General features: G+C 42.4%; 1 pseudogene; it reads left to right on the forward strand.

The window, feature by feature from the left end:
• Positions 1-8,807: 8,807 nt before the first annotated feature.
• LOC129627296 (translationally-controlled tumor protein-like) lies at positions 8,808-9,318 on the forward strand (annotated as a pseudogene).
• The last annotated feature ends 24 nt before the right edge of the window (positions 9,319-9,342 follow it).

Raw genomic sequence — 9,342 nt, forward strand, 5'->3', positions numbered from 1 at the left:
AACTGTGTAAACATAGAGGTACAACCACTACAGAAAACAGTGCTCAGGTTTCCAAAAAACTAGTTACCATATGCTCCAGCAGTCGCACTCCTGGATGTATAGTGAGACAAAACGATAATTTGGAAAGATACATACACTTCAGTTTTCATAGCATCACTGCTTACAATTGCCAAGACATGGAAACCATCTAAATGTCTGTCCACAGATGAGCAGATAAAGAAGATGAAGTACATATATACACGAGGGAATACTACTCAGCCATAAAAAAGAAGGAAATAATGCCATTTGCAGCACCATGGGTGAGCCTAGAGATTGTTATGCTAAGTCAGTCAGTCAGAGGACATATACTGTATGATGTCACATATATGTGGAATCTGAAATATGCTACAAATGAACTTAATGAAATAGAAACATACTCACAGACATAGAAAGCAAACTTCCACAGTTACCAGCAGGGAAAAGGGGTCGGGGAGCGACAAACTAGGAGTTTGAGATTGGTAGATACAAACTACTGTATATAAAAGATAAACAACAAAGTCTGTATAGCACAGGGAACTATATTAGTAACCTGTAATAAACGATAGTGGAGAAGGATATGAAAAAGAATATGTATATATATCAGTATAACTGAGTCACTTTGCTGTACACCAGAAACTAACACAACATTGTACACCAACTGTATTTCAATAAAAAATAAATAGAATATGGTGCCCTCCTTTGTACTCTTGCCTGGGGCCTGCAGACATGTGGATAGGCCTGCTTGTGACCGCCCCTCAGGTGTTAAGGGACTGGGGAGCAAACAGTATTAGGGGATTCATGCTAGAGGAGTCTGGGCTGAGCAGAGGCGTAGAAGAGAACAGAGGGAAAGAGACGAACTTGGGCTGCACTGGACCTTCCCTCCTGAAGTTTCTGCCTAAACTCTTCTCGGTGTAACCCTTGGAAGAGCTCCCCATGGCTCCAATCCCTACAGGTGATATGTGTGAATTTGATGGCTTATTGACTTAATTTAGAGGAGTCTACAAGCACAACATCCTGGAGGAGGGCAGAGCAATCCACTCCAGTATTCTTGCCTGGAGAATCCCCATGGACAGAGGAGCCTGGCAGGCTACGGTCCATAGGGTCACAAAAAGCTGGACACGACTGAGCGACTAAGCACAGTACATGATCACAACATTAAGCATAACCTTTATTTAAAAACTTTCACTTGAAGTATGTTGCCTGTCGAGCCAGGCTTTAAAAGCTACTTACTGCAGTGTTTGTAGCAAAACAATTAACCTTTTCTGTGCTTGTATCCATTATGGTTGGCCAGAAATAATATACCTTCTAATTACTACCTCCTGTATTACTGGAAAATAAAAATTTCGGTAGTAACATGACACTGCAGGAGAGAGCCGCATATTTTCCTGACAGTTTGATGTATAAAATTGCCTCCTTGGAGCTCTGGAATTGTCATTTGCAAAGAAAGAGATTCATAATGCTAAAGAAAAATAGCTTCAGCTTTGCTGCTTCTTTAAGTTACATTTTGTGCCTATGATTTTATCCTGCTTGGTTTTGTTCTTAGTGGCTTCACTGGAGGTCCAGATAATACCTCACTAGATAGTGAAGGTATTAGCCTTTAAAATTTAGTATTTTACCACTTTTTATAGCAAAGCAGTATGTTAAGTCAAATATTAGAAATTATATTTTCCCTAAAGCTTTTTGCACCTAGAAAAGGACTTCTGCCTCAGACTTAATGATTTAGATAATAACTAATGTCCTTTGATATGAAAAGCCAACTTTATTCCTAATTGTGCTTCATGGGCTGCTCATGACTATATGTCATTTTCTAAAATTGCCTCAAACCAAGTGGGATAAGTATGTGTTACAGGGTGATAAGTGAAGGAAAATACAGAATTAAATTTTAGAGAAAACAGAATGAAAGAAATATTAGTTTTTGCTGTTCAATAGAAAAGATGTTATAGAGGACATCGGCTTTTGGAAACAACTTGAATATAAATTATTGAGAGATTTGTTGTTCCAGACATGGTATGTGGATTGGGAGACAGGATAATTTCAAACAACAGACCTTGTGTGTTTTCACTGGAAGGCAGAGGCAGATTTACCATGAAGCTAATGAAGCTTAAGTCTTATAGTTCCATTTAATTTTTTATTTGAAATCCAACTTTCTCTTAAAAAGAGTCCCTAAAATTTGTAAGCTTCAAGAAACTTAGAGTTCACTCCTCTTGAAAGGAGAAAAAGAATAGTTTGGAGAACAGGGAAATGGAGCAATTCAGGTGGATTTTGAGGTTTCAGTCATGTTCGACTTTTTGTGACCCTATGGACAGTAGCCTGCCAATTTCCTCTGTCCATAGGACTCTCCAGGCAAGAATACTGGAGTGGGTTGCCATGGCCTTCTCCGGGGAATCCCAGGGATCAAACCTAGCATCTCTTAATGTCTTCTAGCATTGGCAGGCAGGTTCTTTACCACTAGCACCACCTGGGAAACCTGATTTTCAGGCAGTTAATAACAATTAAGAGTCTAACTTATTTCCTCTAGGTAAGGGGAAATGATGGGAGGTGAGGTTGTACCGACCTATGTTCTTATTAGTACTAAACCTGGGTTTCCCTGGTGGCTCAGTGGTAAAGAATCTGCCTGCAATGCAGGAGGCCATGAGACTCAGGTTCGATCCCTGGGTCAGGAAGATCCCCTGGAGTAGGAAATGGCAATCCCTAGTATTCTTGTCTGGAAAATTCCATGGACAGAGCAGGCTATAGGACTGTGGCGGGCTATAGTGCACAACTTAGTGACTAAACCATCACCACTTGTAGAACTAGTTAAGTTTTGTTTGTATAACTTTGGCAAAACTCAAAACTTTATTTTATTTGAGAAGAAATGGAGCACTGAGCAGTACACATCCATTCTTGTTGCAGAAATCTTCGAACTGGGGAAAGCCCTGGCCGTCTTTAGCCCTCCACCCCTTCTTCCAATCTAGAAGTCCTTGCTGCCAGCGTTCATGGGAAAAGGAAATTATTCTCCCACATTGCTTGGCCTGGCCCTTCACCCTCTCCATTAGTGATGAGAATTTCTTCCCACGGCGGTGGACTGGGGGGCGGGGGGTGGTCTTTGTTACCCTCTTCCATTGGTTGGATTTTCTTTCCCACATTGCCTTATCTGAGGGTAGAATTCACACTCAAGGTGGATTCAGCCTCCAAAAAAACCTACAAATGAACAACCAAAACCATAACAAAAATGACTTGCTTTCAGTCTCTTTTTAAATATAATTTCAGATGACCTCTTTCACTTTTAATTTAAACACATACTTTTTACTTAAATAACTATGTTTTTGCTCAAATTGAATGGATTATCTTAAAAAGAGAAAGCTTTAAACAGGAATTTTGTGAATAAAATATTTCCATTTTAGTAAAAATTCTGGATAAAATATTGTATTTTAATTGATAAATAAATCCACTGTTGCAAGAATGATAGAATCACATGGGCAGTTCAGCAACCAGAGACATAAGAGATTATAAAAGCAATTCTCTGGGCTTACTGTAATTATAAGATAAATACAGAACGTTTTCCTACATAAAATTATTTAAACACAAAAACACTTCGACAGGTCAAGGCTTGAGCAGGGTGAGATCAAGACATGGTGGAAGGCGGCTTCCCTGGTGGCTCAGTGGTGAAGAATCTGCCTGCTAATGCAGGAGATACGGGTTAAATCCCTGATCCAGGAAGATCCCAGAAGCCATGGGGCAATCACCCAGTGTGTTACAGCTATTGAGCCTGCGTTCTAAAACCTAGAGCCCGTGCTCCACAAGGGCAGCTACCCCAATGAGAAGCCCACATACTGCAACTAGAGAGCAGCCCCCAACTGCCACAACTAGAAAAAAGCCCGCACAGTAACAAAGACCTAGCAAAAATAATACAAATACAAAAATAATAAAAAATAAATAAAAATAATAAAAAAAATAGTAAAAATAAAAAAATAGCAAAAATAATAATACAGTCAAAAATAAATAATAGATAAAATTATTAAAAAAAAAAAAGACATGGCAGAAGGAATAGAGATTCAGAGGAGAGGTAAAAAGATATATTTCTATGAGGTATAGGAAATTGTTGATGTTGAGTCCCTTGTGGCTAGCTAATAGTCAAGTCTAAGGCAGAGGCTGGTGTGCAAAGGGGATTTCTATAGAGCATATATTACTTTTATAAAAAACATTTTGAAGGAAAATAGGAAAATCTTACTGTGTAGTGTATATACAATAGAAAAACAAAAAATACAATACAAAACCCAACAATTAGAATCCACTATACTTCTCTTATGGAGAAGGCAATGGCACCCCACTCCAGTACTCTTGCCTGGAAAATCCCACGGACGGAGGAGCCTGGTAGGCTGCAGTCCATGGGGTCGCTGGGAGTCCGACACGACTGAGCGACTTCACTTTCACTTTTCACTTTCATGCATTGGAGAAGGAAATGGCAACCCACTCCAGTGTTCTAGCCTGGAGAATCCCAGGGACGGGGGAGCCTGGTGGGCTGTAGTCTATGGGGTCGCACAGAGTTGGACACGACTGAAGTGACTTAGCAGCAGCAGCATACTTCTATTAAAATGGCCAAAATCCAGAACACTGATGATACCAAATGCTTCCAAGACTGTGGAACAACAGGAACTCTCTTCAGTTGCCAGTGGCTATGTAAAATGGTACAGCTACCTTGGAAGACAGCGTGACAGTTTCATACAAAACTACAAACTCTTAAGTGAAATAGGATAGGGCCTGTACCTGGGACCCTTTACTGGATGGAGTGCTTGCACCTGGACAAAGGTCTTCTTGAGCAACAGAATACAAAGACACTACAAGGGACTAAAAATACCTCATGAATTTGCAGTTGGGGCCAATCATAAGCAAGATGCAAAGTGGCCAAACCCAACTGCCACTTCTGAGAGGACTGTACATGATTGATCTCTGCACCCAGCACCAGGAAGAGGCTGGGCAGACCACCTAAAGCCACTCCTCCTAGCTGACCCACCAATCTGTCTCCCACCCTCATCCCTTAAGGGACCAGCTTGCCCCACTCAGGGAGCAAGCAAGGGCAGCTGTTATTTGTTTTCGTCCCCTCATGCTGCAGTGTGAGTCAAGCCTTCCCCGAATTCCTTGTCTGACCTCTTACCAATTTCTACTAACTTAAGAATCCAGGGACCCTGATCGGTAACTTTACCATACCACCATATGGTCCAGCAACCATACCCCCTAGTATTTACCCAGATAAGTTGAAGAATTATTTCCACACAAAAATGTGCAGTCAGATGTTTATAGCAGTTTTATTTGTAATAGCCAAAGCTTGGAATCAACCAAAATATCCTTCAGTGTGTTATGGGCTTAATGTTTGTGTTGCCCCTGTCCCCCCTACAAAAGCGTTGAAAACGACTCAGTGACTAAATAACAACAACATTCCAAATTCATATGTTGAAGCCCTACCCTCTATAGTGATGTTACAGGAGGTGGGGTCTTTGGGGGGTATTAGATTTAGATGAGGCATGAGGGTAGAGCCCCCATGATGGGATTCGCTTCTTGTGAGCGAAGGAGAGAACCAGAGCTTTCTTTTTTCTACCATGTAAGGTGACTTCCCTGGAGAAGGCAATGACACCCCACTCCAGTACTCTTGCCTGGAAAACCCCACGGATGGAGGAGCCTGGTGGGCTGCAATCCATGGGGTCACTAAGAATCTGACATGACTGAGCGACTTCACTTTCACTTTTCACTTTCATGCATTGGAGAAGGAAATGGCAACCCACTCCAGTGTTCTTGCCTGGAGAATCCCAGGGACGAGGGAGCCTGGTGGGCTGCCGTCTATGGGGTCGCACAGAGTCGGACACGACTGAATCGACTTAGCAGCAGCAGCAGCAGCAGCAAGGTGATTTCCCAGGTGGTGCTAGTGGCAAAAGAACCTGCTTGCCAACAGGAAACATAAGACACCTGGGTTCAATCCCTGTGTTAGGAAGATCCCCTGGAGGAGGGCATGGCAACCCACTGCAGTATTCCCGCCTAGAGAATCCCATGGACAGAGGAGCCTGGTGGGCTACAGTCCATGGGGTTGCAAAGAGTCGTACAAGACTGAAGTGACCTAACACGCACTCACACACAAGGAGACAGCCAGAAGGAGGCCATCTGCAAGCCAGAAGAAAACTGAATCTAGGTGCCTTTATCTTGCACTTCTCAACCTCTAGAACGGTGAGAAAGAAATTGTTGTTTAAGCCACCAAGTTCATGCTGTTCTGTTATAGCAGCCCAAGGTGACAGAGATAGCAGGTAAATGGATAAACTATGATACATCCAGATGATGGAATAGTATTCAACACTAAAAAGAAACAAGCTATCAATCCATGATGAAACATGGAGGAAACTTAAATACATATTACTGATAGAAGCCAACCTGAAAAAGCTATAGACTGTATGATTTGGGGCTTCCCAGGGGGCTCTAGTAGTAAAGAATCCTCGTACCAATGCAGGAGACATAAGAGATGCAGGTTCAATCCCTGGGTTAGCAAGATCCTTGGAAGAAGGAAATGGCAACCCATTTCTCATTCTTGCCTGGAAGATCCCATGGACAGAGGAGCCTGGTGGGCTATGGCCCATAGGGTTGCAAAGAGCTGGACATGACTAAAGCAACTTACCACACATGGTATGATTCCAACTATACGACATTCTGAAAAAGGCAGAACTATGGAGACAGTAAAAGATTGGCAGTTGCCAGGTGTTAGTGGAGAAGGAGGAATGAATAGGTGGAGCACAGAGGATTTTTAGGGCAGTGAAACTTTCTATTGTTGTTGTTGTTGTTCAGCCACCAAGTCGTGTCCAGCTCTTTGTGGCCCCACGGACTATAGCACGCCAAGCTTCTCTATCCCTCACCATCTCCCGAAGTTTGCCCACGTTCATGTCCATCGTATCTGTGATGCCATCGGCCATCTCATCTTCTGATGCCCTCTTTTCCTTCTGCCCTCAATCTTTCCCAGCATCAGGGACTTTTCCAATGAGTCAGCTGTTTGCCTCAGATGACCACAATACTGAAGTTTCAACTTCAGCATCAGTCCTTCCAATGAGTATTCAGGGTTGATTTCCCTTAAGATTGATTGGTTTGATCTCCTTGCTGTCTAAGGGACTCTCAGGAGTCTTCTCCAGCACCACAGTTTGAAGGCATCAATTCTTTGGACATCTGTCAAAACTCATAAAATGTAAAATACCAAGAGTGATCCCTAATGTAAAGTGTGTCTCTGAGTGATAATGATGTCAATGTAAGTTCATCAATTGCAACCAATTGTACCGCTTTGCTAGGGGACGCTGATAGTGGGGGAAGCTTATGTGTTCATGAGAGCAGGGAGTGTATGGGTATTCTTTGTACTTGCCCCTCTATTTTGCTGTGAATCTAAAGAAAGCCTGAAATATAAAGCCTATTAAAAAGAAAAAAAAGTTTCCGGGAAAACTTCCCAGAAGACTGCAGTCTTGCTTTTGAGAGCCCACTGTTTAGTCTAAAGGGGTAGGTGAAGTTAGGAGTTCCCATTGAGACCTTAAGAAGCCACAAGCAAGAAGGAGTTGAGAATACAGAATAATATAATCAGGGAAATGGGTAAAATAAAGGGACGGTCTGCATATAGACACACAGGCATTCACACTACTCTGCCAGGGTCAAGTTCCTAGCAGTGGGGTGGGAGTGGGAGGTGGTAGAGGATACTCACTTTCCTGCAAGAGATATCTAAACACACACACAATGGGAGGGAAGTGAGTGATACCTCCGGCTCTAACGGAGAAACCAGATAAGGCAGAAGAAATTGCTAGAAAAGTGTGTATGTCTTACATATTTAATCCAGTTTGGCATTGCAGTTCTCTCAGAGAGCTACACACTACCAGACTGTAAAAAAATGTTGGAATGGATACATTCCTTGGCTTTTTTCCTGTTGGACTGGTTTTACTATGTTTGAAGTGTTTCTTGGCAGTCCATTTTACTCAACAAGAAGAGAGGTGATTTGAGACATTTTGTAATTATCATGAGCTGCAGGGAAACTGTATCTTGGAGGGAAAACCCTGACATATCTTGGACATCAAGCATGACTATTAGCTCTGCTTTTATCATTTTATTTAGTATTTGATTCCCAGGTTAAACCTTTTTGCATAAGCCGTCTCATGTATTTTTCTAAACCTAATTTATGCACATTTTCATTTCTTGGTAGAATAGAAACTCTCATAGTGGAAAACTGATTCTCTTTTGGAAAAGCAGTTTTCTTTTATTTCCCTCTAATTGCTCCCATGCTTTGAATAATGAGTCTTCTTAAATATTTCTCCTGATCATGGTTCTAAACTTTAAGTCTAACAGTGAAATTTCTTAGAAACAGGGGAAAAAGAAACACAACTTTGAGATGGAAGAAGTGTGGAAAGTGAATGAGGTATTTGGTGACATCCCAGGCTCTGTAAAGAGAGCCTGGTGAAAGGCACTGGGGGAATATTTACAACTACCAGGTTTTGTGAAGATATTTTTAGTTCCTGCAGACAATCATCTACTTTACATCCAATAGCAAGAAGCAGAGGAGTGTGGCTAAGAGCTAGGGCTGTAGCTTTGTGCTTCCTGAGTTCAAAACCTAGGCTGGACATTTACTCACTCTGTACCTTAGGTAGGTGGCAGTTCTCTGGCCTAGTTTTCTGTATCTGCCAAATCAGTTCAATAATAAACCATTTCTGCTTTTCCACCCATTCCCCGCTTCCCCCACCTGCTTGAGCTACACCAGGCTCACTCAGAGCTCGGGCTCCTGCTAAGCTAGCGGGGCAGTGGCCATCATGGTCACCTACTGGGACCTCGTCAGGCATGATGAGATGTTCTCCAGCATCTACGAGATCTAGGAGGTTGCTGACGGGCTGTGTCTCGAAGTGCAGGGGAAGCTGGTCGGTAACACAAATGTCACACTGATGACTTGGCTCATTGATGGAAATGGCTCCACTGAAGGGGGCGAAGGTACCTAAAGCACAGTCATCACTGGTGTCGATATTGTCATGAGGCATCACTTGCAGGAAACAAGCTTCACAAAAGGAACTTACGAGAAGTACATTAAAGATGACCTGAGGTCAGGCAAACGGAAACCTGAAGTATAGAGACCAGAAGAGTAAAGCCTTTCATGGCAGGGGCTACGGAACAAATCAAGCCCCTCCTCACTAATTTCAAAAACCATCAGTTCTTTACTGGTGAAAACACGAATCCAGCTGCATGGTTGTGCTGCTGGACTTGTGCAAGGATGTTGTGACCCCGTATATGATTTTCTTTAAGGAAGGTTCAGAGATGGAAACATGTTAACAAGTGTGGCTGTGACTTTGGATC

The sequence above is a fragment of the Bubalus kerabau genome, chromosome 14, assembly GCF_029407905.1.
Source record: "Bubalus kerabau isolate K-KA32 ecotype Philippines breed swamp buffalo chromosome 14, PCC_UOA_SB_1v2, whole genome shotgun sequence".
NCBI lineage: Eukaryota > Metazoa > Chordata > Mammalia > Artiodactyla > Bovidae > Bubalus > Bubalus kerabau.